This window comes from Plectrocnemia conspersa, unplaced genomic scaffold (genome assembly GCF_051122295.1).
Source record: "Plectrocnemia conspersa isolate PC_06_02 unplaced genomic scaffold, ASM5112229v1 ptg000009l, whole genome shotgun sequence".
NCBI lineage: Eukaryota > Metazoa > Arthropoda > Insecta > Trichoptera > Polycentropodidae > Plectrocnemia > Plectrocnemia conspersa.
In genome coordinates this window covers 28748662-28764246 of record NW_028277173.1, presented here as the reverse complement: position 1 = coordinate 28764246, position 15585 = coordinate 28748662, and the positions used below count along the sequence as shown (strand labels likewise).

The following is a 15585-nucleotide window of genomic DNA, read 5'->3' as shown; positions in this document are numbered from 1 at the left end:
TACAGTGATTTCGGAATTACGTGATTTATTGAATTAATAAAATATTTTTTTACAAATCATTATTAGCTAAATTATTTTAAAATGCAAAGTGAAAGAAACTTAACCCTTTAACTGCTAAACTTTTTTTAATTTCTGTCAAATTTATGTATTAATAAATAATATATGTTAGAAAAAGTATTCGCTTCTGAATCAAATAAAATGTAAGAATTTTTCTTTAGTAATGATATTAAATACGGGAATTCATGCGAAAGTAGCAAAATTCAATATAGTCGACTTCGGCAGCTAAACGGTTAAAGTATTAATAAATAAGATATAATGCACAACTTTAAAATAAATAGAAAAATCTATATAACCCGAAAATTAGGCATAAACTAAATATTATGAAGCAAGTTAATTTTAACCTTATGTCACAAAAGTTCTATTTAAAAATAAAATATATCTAATTAAATCACAATGGAAATAGTGCTTAATAAATTTCAAGCATATATGAACTGATTATTTTTGTTCCCATGAACCAGCACTGAATCACAATTTACAATTTCAAGCCTTGGAACCTGTCACATTCTGAAACTTTTCGAAATGCAAGGTCAACAACCAGACCGTTAAATCCGGCCCTGGCTTATTGATGCTTTTTTCAAACTTTTTTCACAAAAGTATGGATGCAAAAGTGTAATAAAAGGTGGGCGGCATTGACAGAAATGCTTCAAGTGACTAACATTGAGCTTATTGTAAACATTTAGTATATTTTTTATAATACATCATTACATCAATGCAGTAAATTAAAAAAAACTATAGACAACGTATTCAATTTATCTGTATAAGCAGATTTGTATTCTTGTTTCTGTCAGAGCTTTTGGGCCTTCAGCTTCACCCACTCGGAGTAAATTTATGCATTTTTCCGTTGAACGACATTGAACCTAGAAATTTCTAAAAATTACTTGTGCAAATTACTCGGTCACGTTCGATTGTCCAAAAGACCTCCGCCTTTGCGTTAAGTCAACGAACTCAAAAATTTTTAAACAAAAATTAATTTGACACTTGTTGTGATAGCAAGGACGTGGCGTTGGTCAGTAAACTGGTCACGTTTTAGACGTGTGCAAGATATTCCGAGAAAAGCGAAATTTTGCATAAGGACAATCGCTGAATCACGATTGCGCTATATATGTACCTACAATAGTACAGCAAGAGTACAACAAATTACTGTAATGTTTAGTTTAAGTGCGAATTTCAGACTAAATATGGCAACAGTTAAGATTTGGAATGTTAATTATGCAATGTAGTATTATACAAGTACGGTGGTTAAATAGTAAACGTACAAGTTACACTGGTTTGAATTAAACATAATCTAATGAAAGGTTTTGCCTTTTTCTTTAATTTTTGTCAAAGAATTTTAATTATTGAATACAAAATAAACTTAAAAACGTCAATTTTTATATTTATGTTATTTGAACTTACGATAATTTAATTAATTAAAAATAACCAAAATTTTTTTTAAATAAAACCAAAACTTTTCTATCATGAATATTCAGGAATATATTCAAAGCGCTGTTATAATTTTGTCATTTATAAATGGCGAGGAATGCGTCTATTTACCCACATTAATATTTTGTCAAATTATATGACGTTTCATTTATTAAGTGTAGGGGGGGGGGTTTGAACTACCTGAGCTAGGTTACCATAATCACCACTTGAACAACGAAATTTTTCACATTACTGAATTATCAACAATCACACAACAAAATAAAAAATATTTTTAAGTATAAATAATGGGCACGGGGAGTGTTTATATATAAAAATATCTTATTAACAATCAAAATAATACAGAAAAAAAATCATTTTAACATTGCCGAAACTACAAAAATTACCTATATTGTGCAGCTGGGGATTTTTTTAATAGCTGGTATTGAATTTTTGTATTTCTTAAATAAATACAAATTATGCTTATTTAATTAAAATTACCAAAAACTCACGTTTTTGGGACGCACCGTTTTAATTGTTCAGTGAAATTTATTTTATTATCTTTGTTATTTATAACAGTTAAGCGACTAACAAAATTTGCCGGAAATATAAAAAAATTCGAGTTTTTATCATGCAGCTGTGGACATTCTCAATAACTGGTATTGGTTGTCTAATCATTTTTAAATCAAAACAATTAATGTTTATTTTTATTATATTATAATAATATTTTTTATATAGTCTTGATACTTATTATTGTTTTTTTACACAACAGAGTTGTGTGTGTATTAACTGTGTTTTCGATACATTATTACTTATATTTAAATATTTCATCGTTACTATTCAATAATTGTATTGTTAAAAATTACGTATTTTGAAACCATAGTTGCAGTATTTTTTTGTACATATTTAGTTATTATAATATTATACAAATAGTGTTTTTTCTCGGAAAAAATTTTCAGAGACATTTTTTTGTTAAAAATTCAATTTGTAGTGTGGGGGTCGTGTCGTCTGGTGCTGGAGCTCGTGCTCACGTCGGGTTGTCACCAGTTTGGGGGTCGTCGTGATGGAGCTCGGTGTCGCAGTGGCGTAGCCCTACGGGTGCGTGACGGCGCCGGGTGCTTCCTGGGCCGCGTGGTCGGTGGCGGCAACTGTCAGCGGCGACGGTGGCTGACGATGGCGGCACATGGTCGGGGCTGCGGCAAGTAATCGGCGGAAGCGGCGAGGGCGTGAGCGGAGCCAGTAGTCGAGTCTCGTAATGTAATCGGGCGACTGTTCTTTGGAGTTTCTGTCCCGTCTATTTATATATCGTACGGGAATTGTAACCTTATTGTTACCTGTCGCCACAGTAGGAATATTTCAAAATGCCTTGCAGTCACTGCGTAAAGTGGTGCATCCGTGCCAGATGTTTGAAGGAATGCATTTTTTTCTTGGAAGTTTTAAATAGAGTTTCGAAAAATTATAATGCTAAAAATATGCTTACGATTGACCCATTACTTTACTACATTAATACTGAGACAAAAAGAATCGGCAGATTTTAAAAATGTATGGGGGGTTTTAATTGAATTATAAATTTTTCTGTCGGTGAAATTAAATCTTGTGTTTTTATTAATTCAAAGAAGTTTTTGTCTGTATTTTATTCAAAATATGAAAAACGTAAAGATGCAGTAGCTGTAATTGTAAATTTTCCGAATAAATCGGGTATAAATACGCAAGCCAAAAATTACTTTTAACTTGATGCTCTGTTATCGATCGAAGTAGAGCAATTTGTTCTGGTTTTTAGTTTATTCGCATCTATTATAACAAATCATTACACTTTTAAATTTATTATGTTAAACGATCATCCAGTTTTTTATTTTAAATAATTTAAAGATATCTAATATAGTGTATAGTAATTATATTAAAATCTCGAGAATTGTTGAGAACTTTTTGGGAAACTTGATGTTTTTCAAAAACATAACATCCATCGTTTTTACCTTATATTTTTACTAGATTTTTACGGTCAATTAATATATTTTTAGCTCTTGTGATAATATTTTTTTAAAAAAGTGAGATTTTATTTAATACATATTAAACATTTTTATTTTGCTTTTTTTATATGTAATATATGATTGTAAAATTTTTTGAATAGATAAAAAGCAATTATATGTTGCTTCAACTTCTTTATTTGTATTATTCATTTAATTATTACCAAATTTTTTTTTTTTTTTTTTGTTATTTGTGTAACGATTTTTTATATACAGAAACAGTCTTTCTGATTTTTAGATTCAAATCTAATAAATCTCACATTTTTATTATAACTACCTTTTCATTGGAGCAAAAGAAAAATAATATTATGGCTATAAAATTATATTATTAACACCAAAACATTCTAACAACTCAAAACTATCTTCCATACATTACTTATTTACAAGTAAAATTATAACACTTTTTCTGACATGTCAGAGTTATTTTTATACATATATTATTCAAAGTTGCTTTTAATAACAATGAAGTTGTCAAAATTTCTCTTTTTTTTAAAAGAAGTACTTGACATTTTAGAGAATTTAGATTTGAATATGTATAAGAATTGTGTAATTAAATAATTTTCATCAAAATTACACTTTAGAATATGGACATTTGAATCGCTTTCCACTTTTCCAAAAATTTTGCATATTGCACGATCTTCTCATTGCATTACGGTTTACGTTTTTGACGTCACGTCCGCCCAAGATCGGAAGGTCAAGCGGCAATATTGAACTTCACTTGGCACAGCCGTTCTTGAAAGTAGCAAATGTGTGTCAGTCAGCGCTCGTGTGTGTGACATTTCTCTCAATCGAAACGGAGAGTGTCAGTCGCTGGCAGTTTTCCGGCCACCTGTTGACCGCTCAGCGGGAGCTTGAGGTCAGCAGGTGGCCGTAGGTAACCACTCTTCCGGAAAATTCTCACCCTGAAGGCCGCAGGAGGCGAAATGTCGACCATTGCCACTATTTTGCACCGATCGATCGATTGGCCGCATTTACCATTTTTTAGACGAAGGTCGATTTTTTCCGAACACTTGATTAATCGTATTGTTAATTCGACAACCGTTTAAATTAGCGCTTGTTTGTTTCGGTTAAAACGTGAAGTTAAAGCGTGTACATTGAGCACTATTGATTTAAGTTCGACATTTACAAATTAACCTTTTCGTTTTTGACATACAAAAAAAGAAACAAATTTATATGTATATTTGGGTTTATTTACTCCATTGTCACCATGTAGCAAAGTTTACTAGGCTTATTTACAGTATCGTTTTGTTTATAGTGTGTGCTTAAAATGGCCGTATCAATTTTTAATCAAACTAAATTCGATAATTGATATACTTATTCAATATAAAATGAACTGCTGCTGATATTAAAAAACAGGAAAAAATTAACAAATTAATCTTAACAGTCGTATGCCCAATGCGTTACAACATGATAATTTTGTATCAATTGGGTAAGTCAATCGGACATAATAAATACAAATATCACTATCTGTAACATCTATATAATTTATTATAAAAAATATATGTATTTTAAATTATGATAAAGAACGTAGATTTTGACCTTTCTAAATACATATATTTATTAAAAAATATATTAGAGTCGTTTAATGATGTTGAGACGTATTTAAAAATATTTAAAAAATACTATCTGGAGCTGAAAATAAGATATGTTTTTTAACTTCAATGAGGCTAGAATCAAAAACCTTAATATTTTTATTAAAAAAAAAATCACCAATTACTGAAGAAGTCCACAGCTACACAATACTAACTCGAAAATATGTATAATTTCTGGAATTTCGGCAATTACAAAGTGTTTTTTGTTCATTATTTTTTCGGTCATTTATGTTTATGGTACAGCCATAAAAAGAAGAAGATACATTTAACTAAGCTAAATAGGGCAAAATAGGGCTCAGAATAAGTTAAAGAAAAATTACGTTATAGCGAAATTTTTGTGGCTAGTCCGTTCATGCGTTTTAGTGGCTTTAAAATAATGTAATACGAGCTTATAAAAATATTTAAAATTTCACTTTTTGTCAAAACATAAAAATATATATGTATATATTTTAAATTATCTTTTAAGTAATGTGTTAAGACTTTAATGACTTAAAACACAAGTGCTTTTTTAAGTTGGCCAGTTTCTAATGAATAGAAATAAAAAAAATAAAAATATTTTACTGGAAATATGATTCAAATTAGGATCTCTACTTTTTATTATTTCCTTATTTCATCGCGATTTTCACTTACTCTTTTTCTATATTTCAGCTACGATGCTCTAGCCAGGTCACAAATTCTCTATATTTGATACATAAATCCGATTATAAAATTGATTTTAAATCTTCTGCTCTTAAAATATTATTTTAAGACACTTTAGGTATAAGCTACACAATAAATTAATAATATCGAAATACCAGCAACTGATAATTCTACTGTAAAAAGCATGAAACATGATTCATCTATCATCCTGATTCTTACCTATAAAACATCAATAAATAAAAGTATTATGTTGTGAGTTATACTAACATCAAATAAACTTTTAAAACACGCGTTAGTTATTGAAAACCGTAACTTAACTTCTATGTTATGAGATTATTTATTGACACATTGTTTTTTGTAAATATCATACCGCGCCATTAAAATACCTGAACGATGGTCACAATTTATTAACTTAAATAAGATATAATTCTTCATAACGTTTCAATAAAATGTTTGAGTAATCTTTAGCACACACGATAGTATTTATATATTTTATTGCTTCTATAAATTCATATAATATATAAAATTATTATCGCTAGTAAGCATAATGCCAATGCAATACACAATACACTGAAGCACCCAATAATTATTTATTAAATCATAAAATATATATTTTATGGTCAAATACATAACGAATGGTTTTTGTAAATAAATTATTAATGTTTTAATGTATTATAAAATTTGTTAATAAATTTTATTATCAACACAATTAGCCTTGTCTTTATGTGTTAATATTTTAAAATATCACTTTTTATTAATGTATGGTTAATTGTGTATATCTATTTTTAAAACATGTGTTAAATATCAATATATTTGTTGATATGATTAAAAATAATAACATTTATATTTAAATCAATATTTTATTAAACAATATAAGCTTATACAAGTCATTCTTCATTATCAGCCTTCAGTATCTTACCCATATTTATAAAATCATACATCATACTTATTTACATATAAATGTAGGTTATATATTTTTTGATCGTCACGCCTTTTAAGAACAAGCGTCCCTGTCCTTTGGTGTCCAATTAATATGTACAACCGGGTGTTTCGTAACAACACACATGACTCAAAATCGATTAACTACATATCGCCCAGTGTGATATTTTCAGGTTCGGTGACCGCCGATGTACGACCTCTGACGAAGGCCGAACGACGAATAGCTGGCAATGGGACACGAGCCATTCTTTACTATAAATGTACATAAATATTGCTCATAACGTTTCCTCGAAAAAATATTTTTAAAGAGGCCTTTGAACGTATGCTTTGACGGAAATTTTCGAAGGATTTTCCTATTAAAAAGTTTGCCCAAAAAAATCGAGTTCATCGCTCTTTGTGATTTATGGAGATTTCTTATTAAATCCTAGTCATATTTATTAATTTCGATGTTTGCCTTCGATTTTTAAGACCTCGTTTTAATAGTTTTATGGCGAAAAGTCGAACGATTCATCCGTGGGCAATTTGTTACGTTCGACTGAAGTAATATTTTAACACGATCGGTTATAATAACCGGAGTTAAGCAAATTTATTTTCGTATTTTAGTTAGCGGAGATAAACGGATGCGTTTAATCACTTCAAGGTTTTATTGTGATCGGTTTTAATTAAATTTAATTAATGTAATAATAAAATTTTCGAACTAATGCATTATTCAAAAACTAGTGCATTCGAAAATAAACGGGTTACTTTTATATATAATAATCAAATATAGAAATAAATTAAAAAATATTTATTATATTTACCTTTAATGTATCATAAATTTTTCACACTCAAATATCCACGACGTTTCGCCAAAAAAATCTTTAAGCATCATCTGGTGATATTGTTCTATTTAAGTAGCTTCTTTATCGTCGCACAATATTTATTCAATCGATGAGCATCGGAAGTTTTGATTTTTGAATACAACATAGTTTTACTCAGATTAGATAATCACGAAACAAATATAATTTTTTTTATAAAGCACTTCTAAATATTTTATTTTATTTTCTGGATTCAAATTTTTTTCATTTTAAGCATAAGACTTTAATTCAAAATATTCCGACAGCCCCCTAATTACATAATTTGCATTTTGATTTTTTTCTATCGAGGAAGTGCTGCATCGATTGAAATAAATGCTAGTCTGAAGGAGCAAGGTCTGAATAATAAGGTGGATATGATAAAATCTATCGAATCGCTATCGTATTGTAGAACTAATAGATTTCTGTTGTCAAGTGCTGACCTATTATTATTTTTTCATGCAAACAATAAATTTGATTTTAATATAATCTTTCTGTTATTTTTTTGCCAGGTTTAAGAGTTTCGTAATGCACAATCCCTTTGCAATCCTACCGTACACATAAAATATTTGTTTACAATAAGCCCGGGCTTCGGGGTATGTTTTGCTACTTGACTTTTATTTTTTTAATGTTATCCGATTATTTTCATATTTTTTTAAAATTATTGTTCATCGCTTAACTTTAAAACATGTTTTATAAAAAAATATTAAAATATACATAAAATATTAGCATAATTTAATATAAAATTTCCCAAAAATCAATACTGTTAATATTTATAAAAATATAAATACATATTTATGTTAGCGCTCATCATCGTTGTGTTGGAAATAATGGTGCGTGTACGCATGCATGCATACATACATAGTTTTCCGCGAATTTGTTTACACCGATAGGAGAACGTTACAAATACTAAATCAGGACTGTTTTAAGGTTAAGGGTAGGATGACCATACGTTGGAAATTGAATTAAAAATTATAATGTGTTATATTTTTATTATAAACTATTGTCATGTTGTGGAATTTTGTAATCAATAAAACAATTCCTGTAATATTCGATTGGTATTTTAAAAAATATTATATTGGACAGATATTCAACCAGGAGAGTGATACCAAAACTGCTTTAATGTTTTTGAGTTAAATATGTATATAAATACACAAAAAAAAGTAAGAAAGTAATATTTTACACTTTCCTCAACAAATTAAATTAAAAAAGTAAAAGATAATTGCAGTTGTAATTTCACATGGTCACCCTATTATATTCTCTCGCCAATACTATGACGATGAGCGTTCATATCTTGGATGGACTGTACTTAAATAAATAATATGGTACAATAATATATTTGTAACGTGAAAAATGGCGCATTTAAAAGTAGCCCGGATGTTGTTTTTTTTTTATAGGAAATTAAAAAGCGATTTAATGCTTTTTCTTTAGTACATATTATTTATTTATTTTAATTGCTGTGTATTTTTAAAATATATTTTTTCTTAAAAATATAATATTTAATATAAAAAATGCAATATTTTTAAATATTATATATTTATCAAATTCTAAGATATTTTTGATATACATTAAAAGATCATAAATACGTATGTACCAGTGGCGTGACATCTATACATGCGGTAGATTCAAAACGTCACCAGCATGCACGGTTGATGGCAAGCGACCGTGCATGCTGGTGACGTTTTGAATCTGCCGCATACATATATGGACGGCACGCCACTGGTATGTACATATTAATATATTTATTAATAAACTATATTGTCATACAATATAAATGTTTAATACATAAAAATGTGCATTTAAATTTTTTTTTTTAATAATAAATTGCAGATGTAGTTCCTGTAATTATCACATGCCGTACCCTCAATTTTTGGCTTACGTATTCCATTTTAAAGATAATTGTTAGAGTACAATAGAATCGCGATCGCGTCCCTTATTCTTGACCATGGCTCATTCTTGAACGAGCCATCCAGCTTCTCAACGAGCTTGCAAAACAATTTTTTTTTAATTTTAGTTTAAATTATAATATATATTCTCAAATATTTATTAATATTGTAAGCGTGTCTTTGTAGGAACGTTGCAATCTAATTTGCGACACCTGCTCGTCAATATATAATAATAAAAATGCACTTGTACTCTTTGGAGCGGCCATGAAAGCATAATGATTAATTGGCCGATCAACGTCAGATTAATGGGCACCCGACAGCCCAATAAAGATTAACCAATTAACTCTCATTCGAAGCATAAAGGATGATTTTACAATAAACGTGTCGACTCACATAAATAAAATGCTCTAGCACCAGGGTCAGTTTGGATTACCATTCAAAGGATAACGATTTGTTTAATGAGAAAAATATTCATAAAAATATAAATACAATTATAAAGAAGCAAGGATAATGTTTTTTATTATTATTCTAAAATAATTGCTTATAGATAGGAAGTATATTATAGTTGTAATTATTATATATACATTGTAAAATTGTTTTGATTATCCCCATTCTGGGTAGGTTTGTAACATATACTAAGAACTTATTAGTTCAATAAATAAACGATGAAATATTAATTGTAATTACCCGAAAAATTTGCTATAAGTAGAAACATATAAAAAAACACGTGAGACTTTTCGCATTATGGTTCATTATTTAAATTTAGCTTGTTGTAATAATATTATTAACATTGTAAATAAATGTCAGGAGCATCATAAAATAAATAAATGTCTTATATGGCAACCATCTGGCCACCAAGATGCATTGCTAAATATTTTAGTTAACTCTTAAACTTTAGATGCATGTCGCAGTTTATTTTTTTAAATTCGCCACAGATTTTTTAATAATATTTATGAGTTTTGATTTTGTTGCGCACCATTGATATTTTGACTAAGCGTTTGATTATCATATTTTTAATATGTTGCAAACTATTATTACATTCCTTAGATTCTAATATAGTTTTATTGATTTACAATATATATTCAAAGTTTGTGAAAAGTAAATAAAACTAAAGCAATATATTTTATTTTATAAAGGCATAGGCTTGTCATATATAGATTAATAATCCTGTAAAATATAATGCAGTTTTTTAACATTTGCCATAAAAATTTATATAAAACAGATTCAGAAGCAGTTTTGCTTATGTTTTTAAGAATAATTAGCTACAAATATTTACGAATAACTAACAAAAAGTATTACATATGTACATATATAAGTAAAAAACTAGAGTTGATGAGAAGGAAAGTACAACCTTTTATTGACGAGTACTGATGCATAAGTTATTAATATAATTATTGTTACAAAACAATATATTTATTAAATATGTACTTATATATTCTATGCGTGTTTCCTTTAATAATTGTTATACAGTTAAAAATTCTGTGCAAAATATTAGTATAATAAAACGATTTACAGTTCTGAATTTCCATGCGAAAGCCTTCCTTGTAAGTGGTTTTTACATTGTATTTACGGAAAGAAACGGTAAACTATTATTATAAATTCATTTATCAAGAATATATTAAACAACTTTTTGTACATAAAAAAATAATTTTATGGTATTACAAGACCTAATATTGCCTACAAAAAATTATATACCTTGAATAATTATTGCTTTGGAATAAATAAGATCATTCTAATAAACCCTATCTATTTTAGTTTAAAGACAATTTTAAATAAAAAGAAAAAAGTTACTTTTCAGATGTCTTTAACCCGTTGATGACTCATACAAATTACCTGCGCTATGTCACATGGCAAAAATATTCTAAAGGACACAATAATTTGTTTTAGTAATAAATCATTGTCAGTTAAATTTTCTCTGTGATAATTTTACACCAGTAACTAATTCATATGTAAAATGTCGCTTTGGGCAAGACCCAACATCATCATAATGCAATTTCTCATCGAATCAATGACTCATTTATATATGTATATATATATAATATAATCAAATCAACATTTTGCAATACGGAATTCTGAATCTGAAATATAGAAATTCGATACAAACGTCAACACATACAATATACAGAATGGCAAAAAAACGAACGTGTTTTTAATAATTAATTAATTTTATCAAAAAAAAACTCTTGATATTGATTTAAATATCAAACTTATACAACAATTCATTTGTGATTTCTCAAAAACTGTTACTGTAACAAAAATTGAATTTTAATGAGCTATGATTTATGATCTGATATTATTTTTATGGCATTAACCGATTTATCAAAAGTCTATTTTGTTTTTATAAAACGACTGGAGTGATTATTAAACATTAAAATCATGTGAGTACATAAAAAAGACTTGAATTAAAAATTCATTCTGTAGATAAGTTTAGATTAAAGTAAAAAATAAAAAGCAATAAATTAATAGATAATTTATTCGTAAAAAGCCAAAAAACAAAAAACAAAATTTTGTTCTATAATATTAAATCAGACTGTTTAATATTCGCCTAAATATAATGCGTGAGAATAATATTGTTGCGTTTTATAAAATCAGATGATTTAATTCTTAAACTTTATTTCATGTTATAAAAGCAGACTTAAATATTTAATAAATTAATTCTTATGCGTGAAAATAATATTGTTACGTTTTATAAAATTAGGCGATGTAATTCTTCATGGACGTAGATTAATTTAAAAAAATAAATCCATTAAGCAAGGGACGTAAAATGTATGTATATTTCTGTATATATATATATATTAAAATCTTTTATTCATAATTTTTGTTCTCCTCACAATTTCATATTTGTATTAAATTGTTTGATTTACGATTGATTTAAATTTTGAATAACCGTCATTTTGAAACATGATTTATGTTTCACAAAATGTGTTATATCTCACATACACACATATAATGACGGAATAGCGTAGTCCGTAACGTCTCAGACTAGTAACTCTGAAGTTGCAGGTTCGAGCCTCGGCAGCGGCACTCAAATTTTTATTAATAAAAATGCGCAATTGTTTAAAAAACGGACACAGCTATAGTGACATCTATTTGTTATAAATTATATTACATATAATAATTTATTATTATTAATTAATATAGATGTCACCGATTCCCATACTTTGGGCTTATACGATTAACATTAAAGCGTTCTATATGAATCTGTACATTATTTTTAAATAATGATGTGATGTGATTTTTTGTCATTCGGTTTTCTAGTCACAATGACGGCAAGATTATTTACAGATAGCATAAAAGAGATTACCAAAATTTTTTTGTGTGTAAGGGTTTCTGTTCATGAAAAGTATAATAATCTCATATCTAGTTTTTTATGATAACAGTTTTTTATCAACACACGTCATCCTTCACGACAACCCCGCACTCGTATTTTCCCCGCAGTTTTTCACCAATCAAAGCCAAAAGCAAAGGACCTTGGCGGTCTTCCTTCCTACTCTCAAGCTCGGCGAGTACAATCAGACACAACGCGACACAACGATCAGTGTTAATCGGATGACCGTCGACGACGGACCGGTCACTGCTCGCCACAGAGTGACCAAATATAGTACCGTGTGATCAATCGAAAAACAATGACAGCCTTCAGCGTCACGTGAATCGCAAAACTACACAAGTCATTTGAAAAAGATACGATAGTACAAAATTCAGTGTTATTGTTGCAAAAGTGTCATCAAAACGTGGTTGCTTCGATAGGTACATCTTAGTTGTTGATAAAAAAATATAATAGTTATCTCTTCGCGTTATTTGGTGTGATAACGTTGATTGAGAGAGTGTGAAGTGTTTGGTAGTGTTGTTTGATTCAATTTGTTCAAGTGAGTATTTTGTTTAATCAATATTTTTGTTTATTGTGTATTTTTAGAATTATTTTTCAGTGACTTTAAATGTTTTTTTGTAAGGTTAATCGTTAGTGTGGTATTTTAAACATTGCAAAATGAAGTAGATTGAGTAATTGGCGACTTTTAAATGAGTCACTCAAATGTGTTTATTTTTTATATAAGATATGAGTAATCGAACTTGAATTTTATTTTAATAATCGTTTCATATCAAAATTATGTAATAAAATGGCATACTAAATCAGTTTTTATTTTTAATAAGTATTCGCCATAAATTTAAGTAGTGGTTATTTTACCTTAAAATTAAAAAATGTGCTTTACTATATCTATATTATTATACAATCTTATTTAAAAATCTGAATTCGAATTATTCTTTATTTTTCTAAAATATTTTACTGCCATTTTAATTTTTTATATTGTATTAAAATTTAATACACGATCTTTTATAGTATAAAATATTCAGTTGGGCTACTTTTATATGCGCAACTAACTTATTTTTTTGTGTAAAATTTAAAAAATATTTATAATAATTTTATTGAATAGATTTTTATTTTTTAAATAATATAATGATAATATCTTTTATTTATTTTTCTCATACGTGCTTTTGTTTCTTAATAATTTGAATTGACTTTAATAATTTATTATATTATATAATAATCCATACTATATATAAAATTAATGCTAAGCTCATTTTCGGCTTCTATATTAAGCTTAGTTTAAAATATAACATATATATAAATTACATCTTTTATTTACAATACATAAAATTTCATGAAAATGTTTAAAAAAGTATGATTCAAGGTTATTTTTATTTCTTAAACACAAAATATTTATCTAAATTAATTTTTTATTAAAATATATAAGGCTACTTTTAGATGCGCCATTAAAGCTATTAAAATGTGAGTAAAATATTTCTTTAATCTCTAAAATATTAATTACATTCATTATTTTTTGCATTCACTATAATTAGTTTTTCTAATGAAAACTAAAAATTTGATTATTAATTATTTTTAATAAACTTCAATGCATCAAAAAAATACTTACACATCTATAATTGTATATATTGAATTAAATAAATCTTTATATAAAAAATAATTGCAAATATTCTATGCTATTATATATAATATTTAAAAAAAATATTATTTTATCAATTTTTTCGGGCTTCTTTTAAATGTGCTAATAAGATCACTACCCTGTGCCTAATTTTACAAAAATAAATTTTATTTAATAAATATAACAAATTTATTAAATAAAAATATTTATTTAATAAGATGAAATACTACAGCGATAATTTAAATAAAAATCCTTTAAGTTTTAATTTATTAGCACTTAGTTAAAACACCAAAAATATATATTACCATATTTTTAACATTGATAACAATATATTAAATTATTTTAAAGCTAATTATTGGTCTTTAAAGTTAAAAAAAACTACTTTACATATTTATAAATAAATGGCTGTTTTATATATATTTAAATATAAAAATTATTATGCAATGTGATTTTTTAATGCTTTAATTATTTTACAAAAAATTAAGTATTATATTGCAAAATTGATACATATATATAAATTTTTGTAAAACACATTTTTATTAAATAATTAAATATTTACACATATTTATTAACTGAATTAATCAAGTTTTTTTTTTAAATATTCATTTTTTATTTTATGTTATATTTAAAAAATATAATTAGACAATAAACTAGTTATTTTGTCGAAAAATAATATAATAAAAAGTTTATCGGGCTACTTTTAAATGCGCCATCAATAGACATTACATATTGCTTCCTTTTAAAATATTAATTAATTTAATAAATATAATAAATTGTATTATAAATAATTTTTGCTTAAATATTGCGATATATTGACCAATTATTTAATCTGTTCTATAAAGTTTTTTTTTTTTTTATTTCTTAAAAACATATTTTTAATAAATTATGATATAATAAATATAACAGTTTATATTCAATTAATTAAAGAAATAGATTTCAATGATAAAATTGCTATAACGATAAAAATTACATCTTTTATAAAACACATTGTACTAATAAGGTCTTTGTCTTAAAATTATTGTACAGCCAAATTATTATAAAATATAATCTATATACTATAATATAAAATTTATATTATAACTATGTCTCTCTAAATATGCACATTATTAATTCTAGCCTAAAAAATTACATATTTCTTCAACAAATCTTACTAAAGATAATAAATAAGCCAATCTTAAAATGTCAACTTAATAGATCAAATAAAAGAAAGTTTTTAAATGCAGATTTATAATCTTGTGAATTATGTGTTAATCTTTTTTTTTTATTTATTATTA

The 15585-nt window shown here is 26.6% G+C and overlaps 1 protein-coding gene across 6 annotated transcripts in view; it reads left to right on the top strand.

Moving 5' to 3' along the window:
• The window catches only part of mol (dual oxidase maturation factor 1 mol), a 130054-nt gene that overhangs the window by 70307 nt on the left and 44162 nt on the right, over positions 1-15585 (top strand). The window contains exon 1 of one of the 6 annotated variants that reach the window (XM_088193481.1): positions 12886-13237. The exons of 4 other annotated variants lie outside the window; for them this stretch is intronic. The gene's annotated coding sequence lies outside the window, so the exon portion shown is untranslated. Of the gene's footprint in view, positions 1-12885; positions 13238-15585 lie in introns of those variants that run through there. One more of the 6 variants, XM_088193484.1, reaches the window with a different exon arrangement.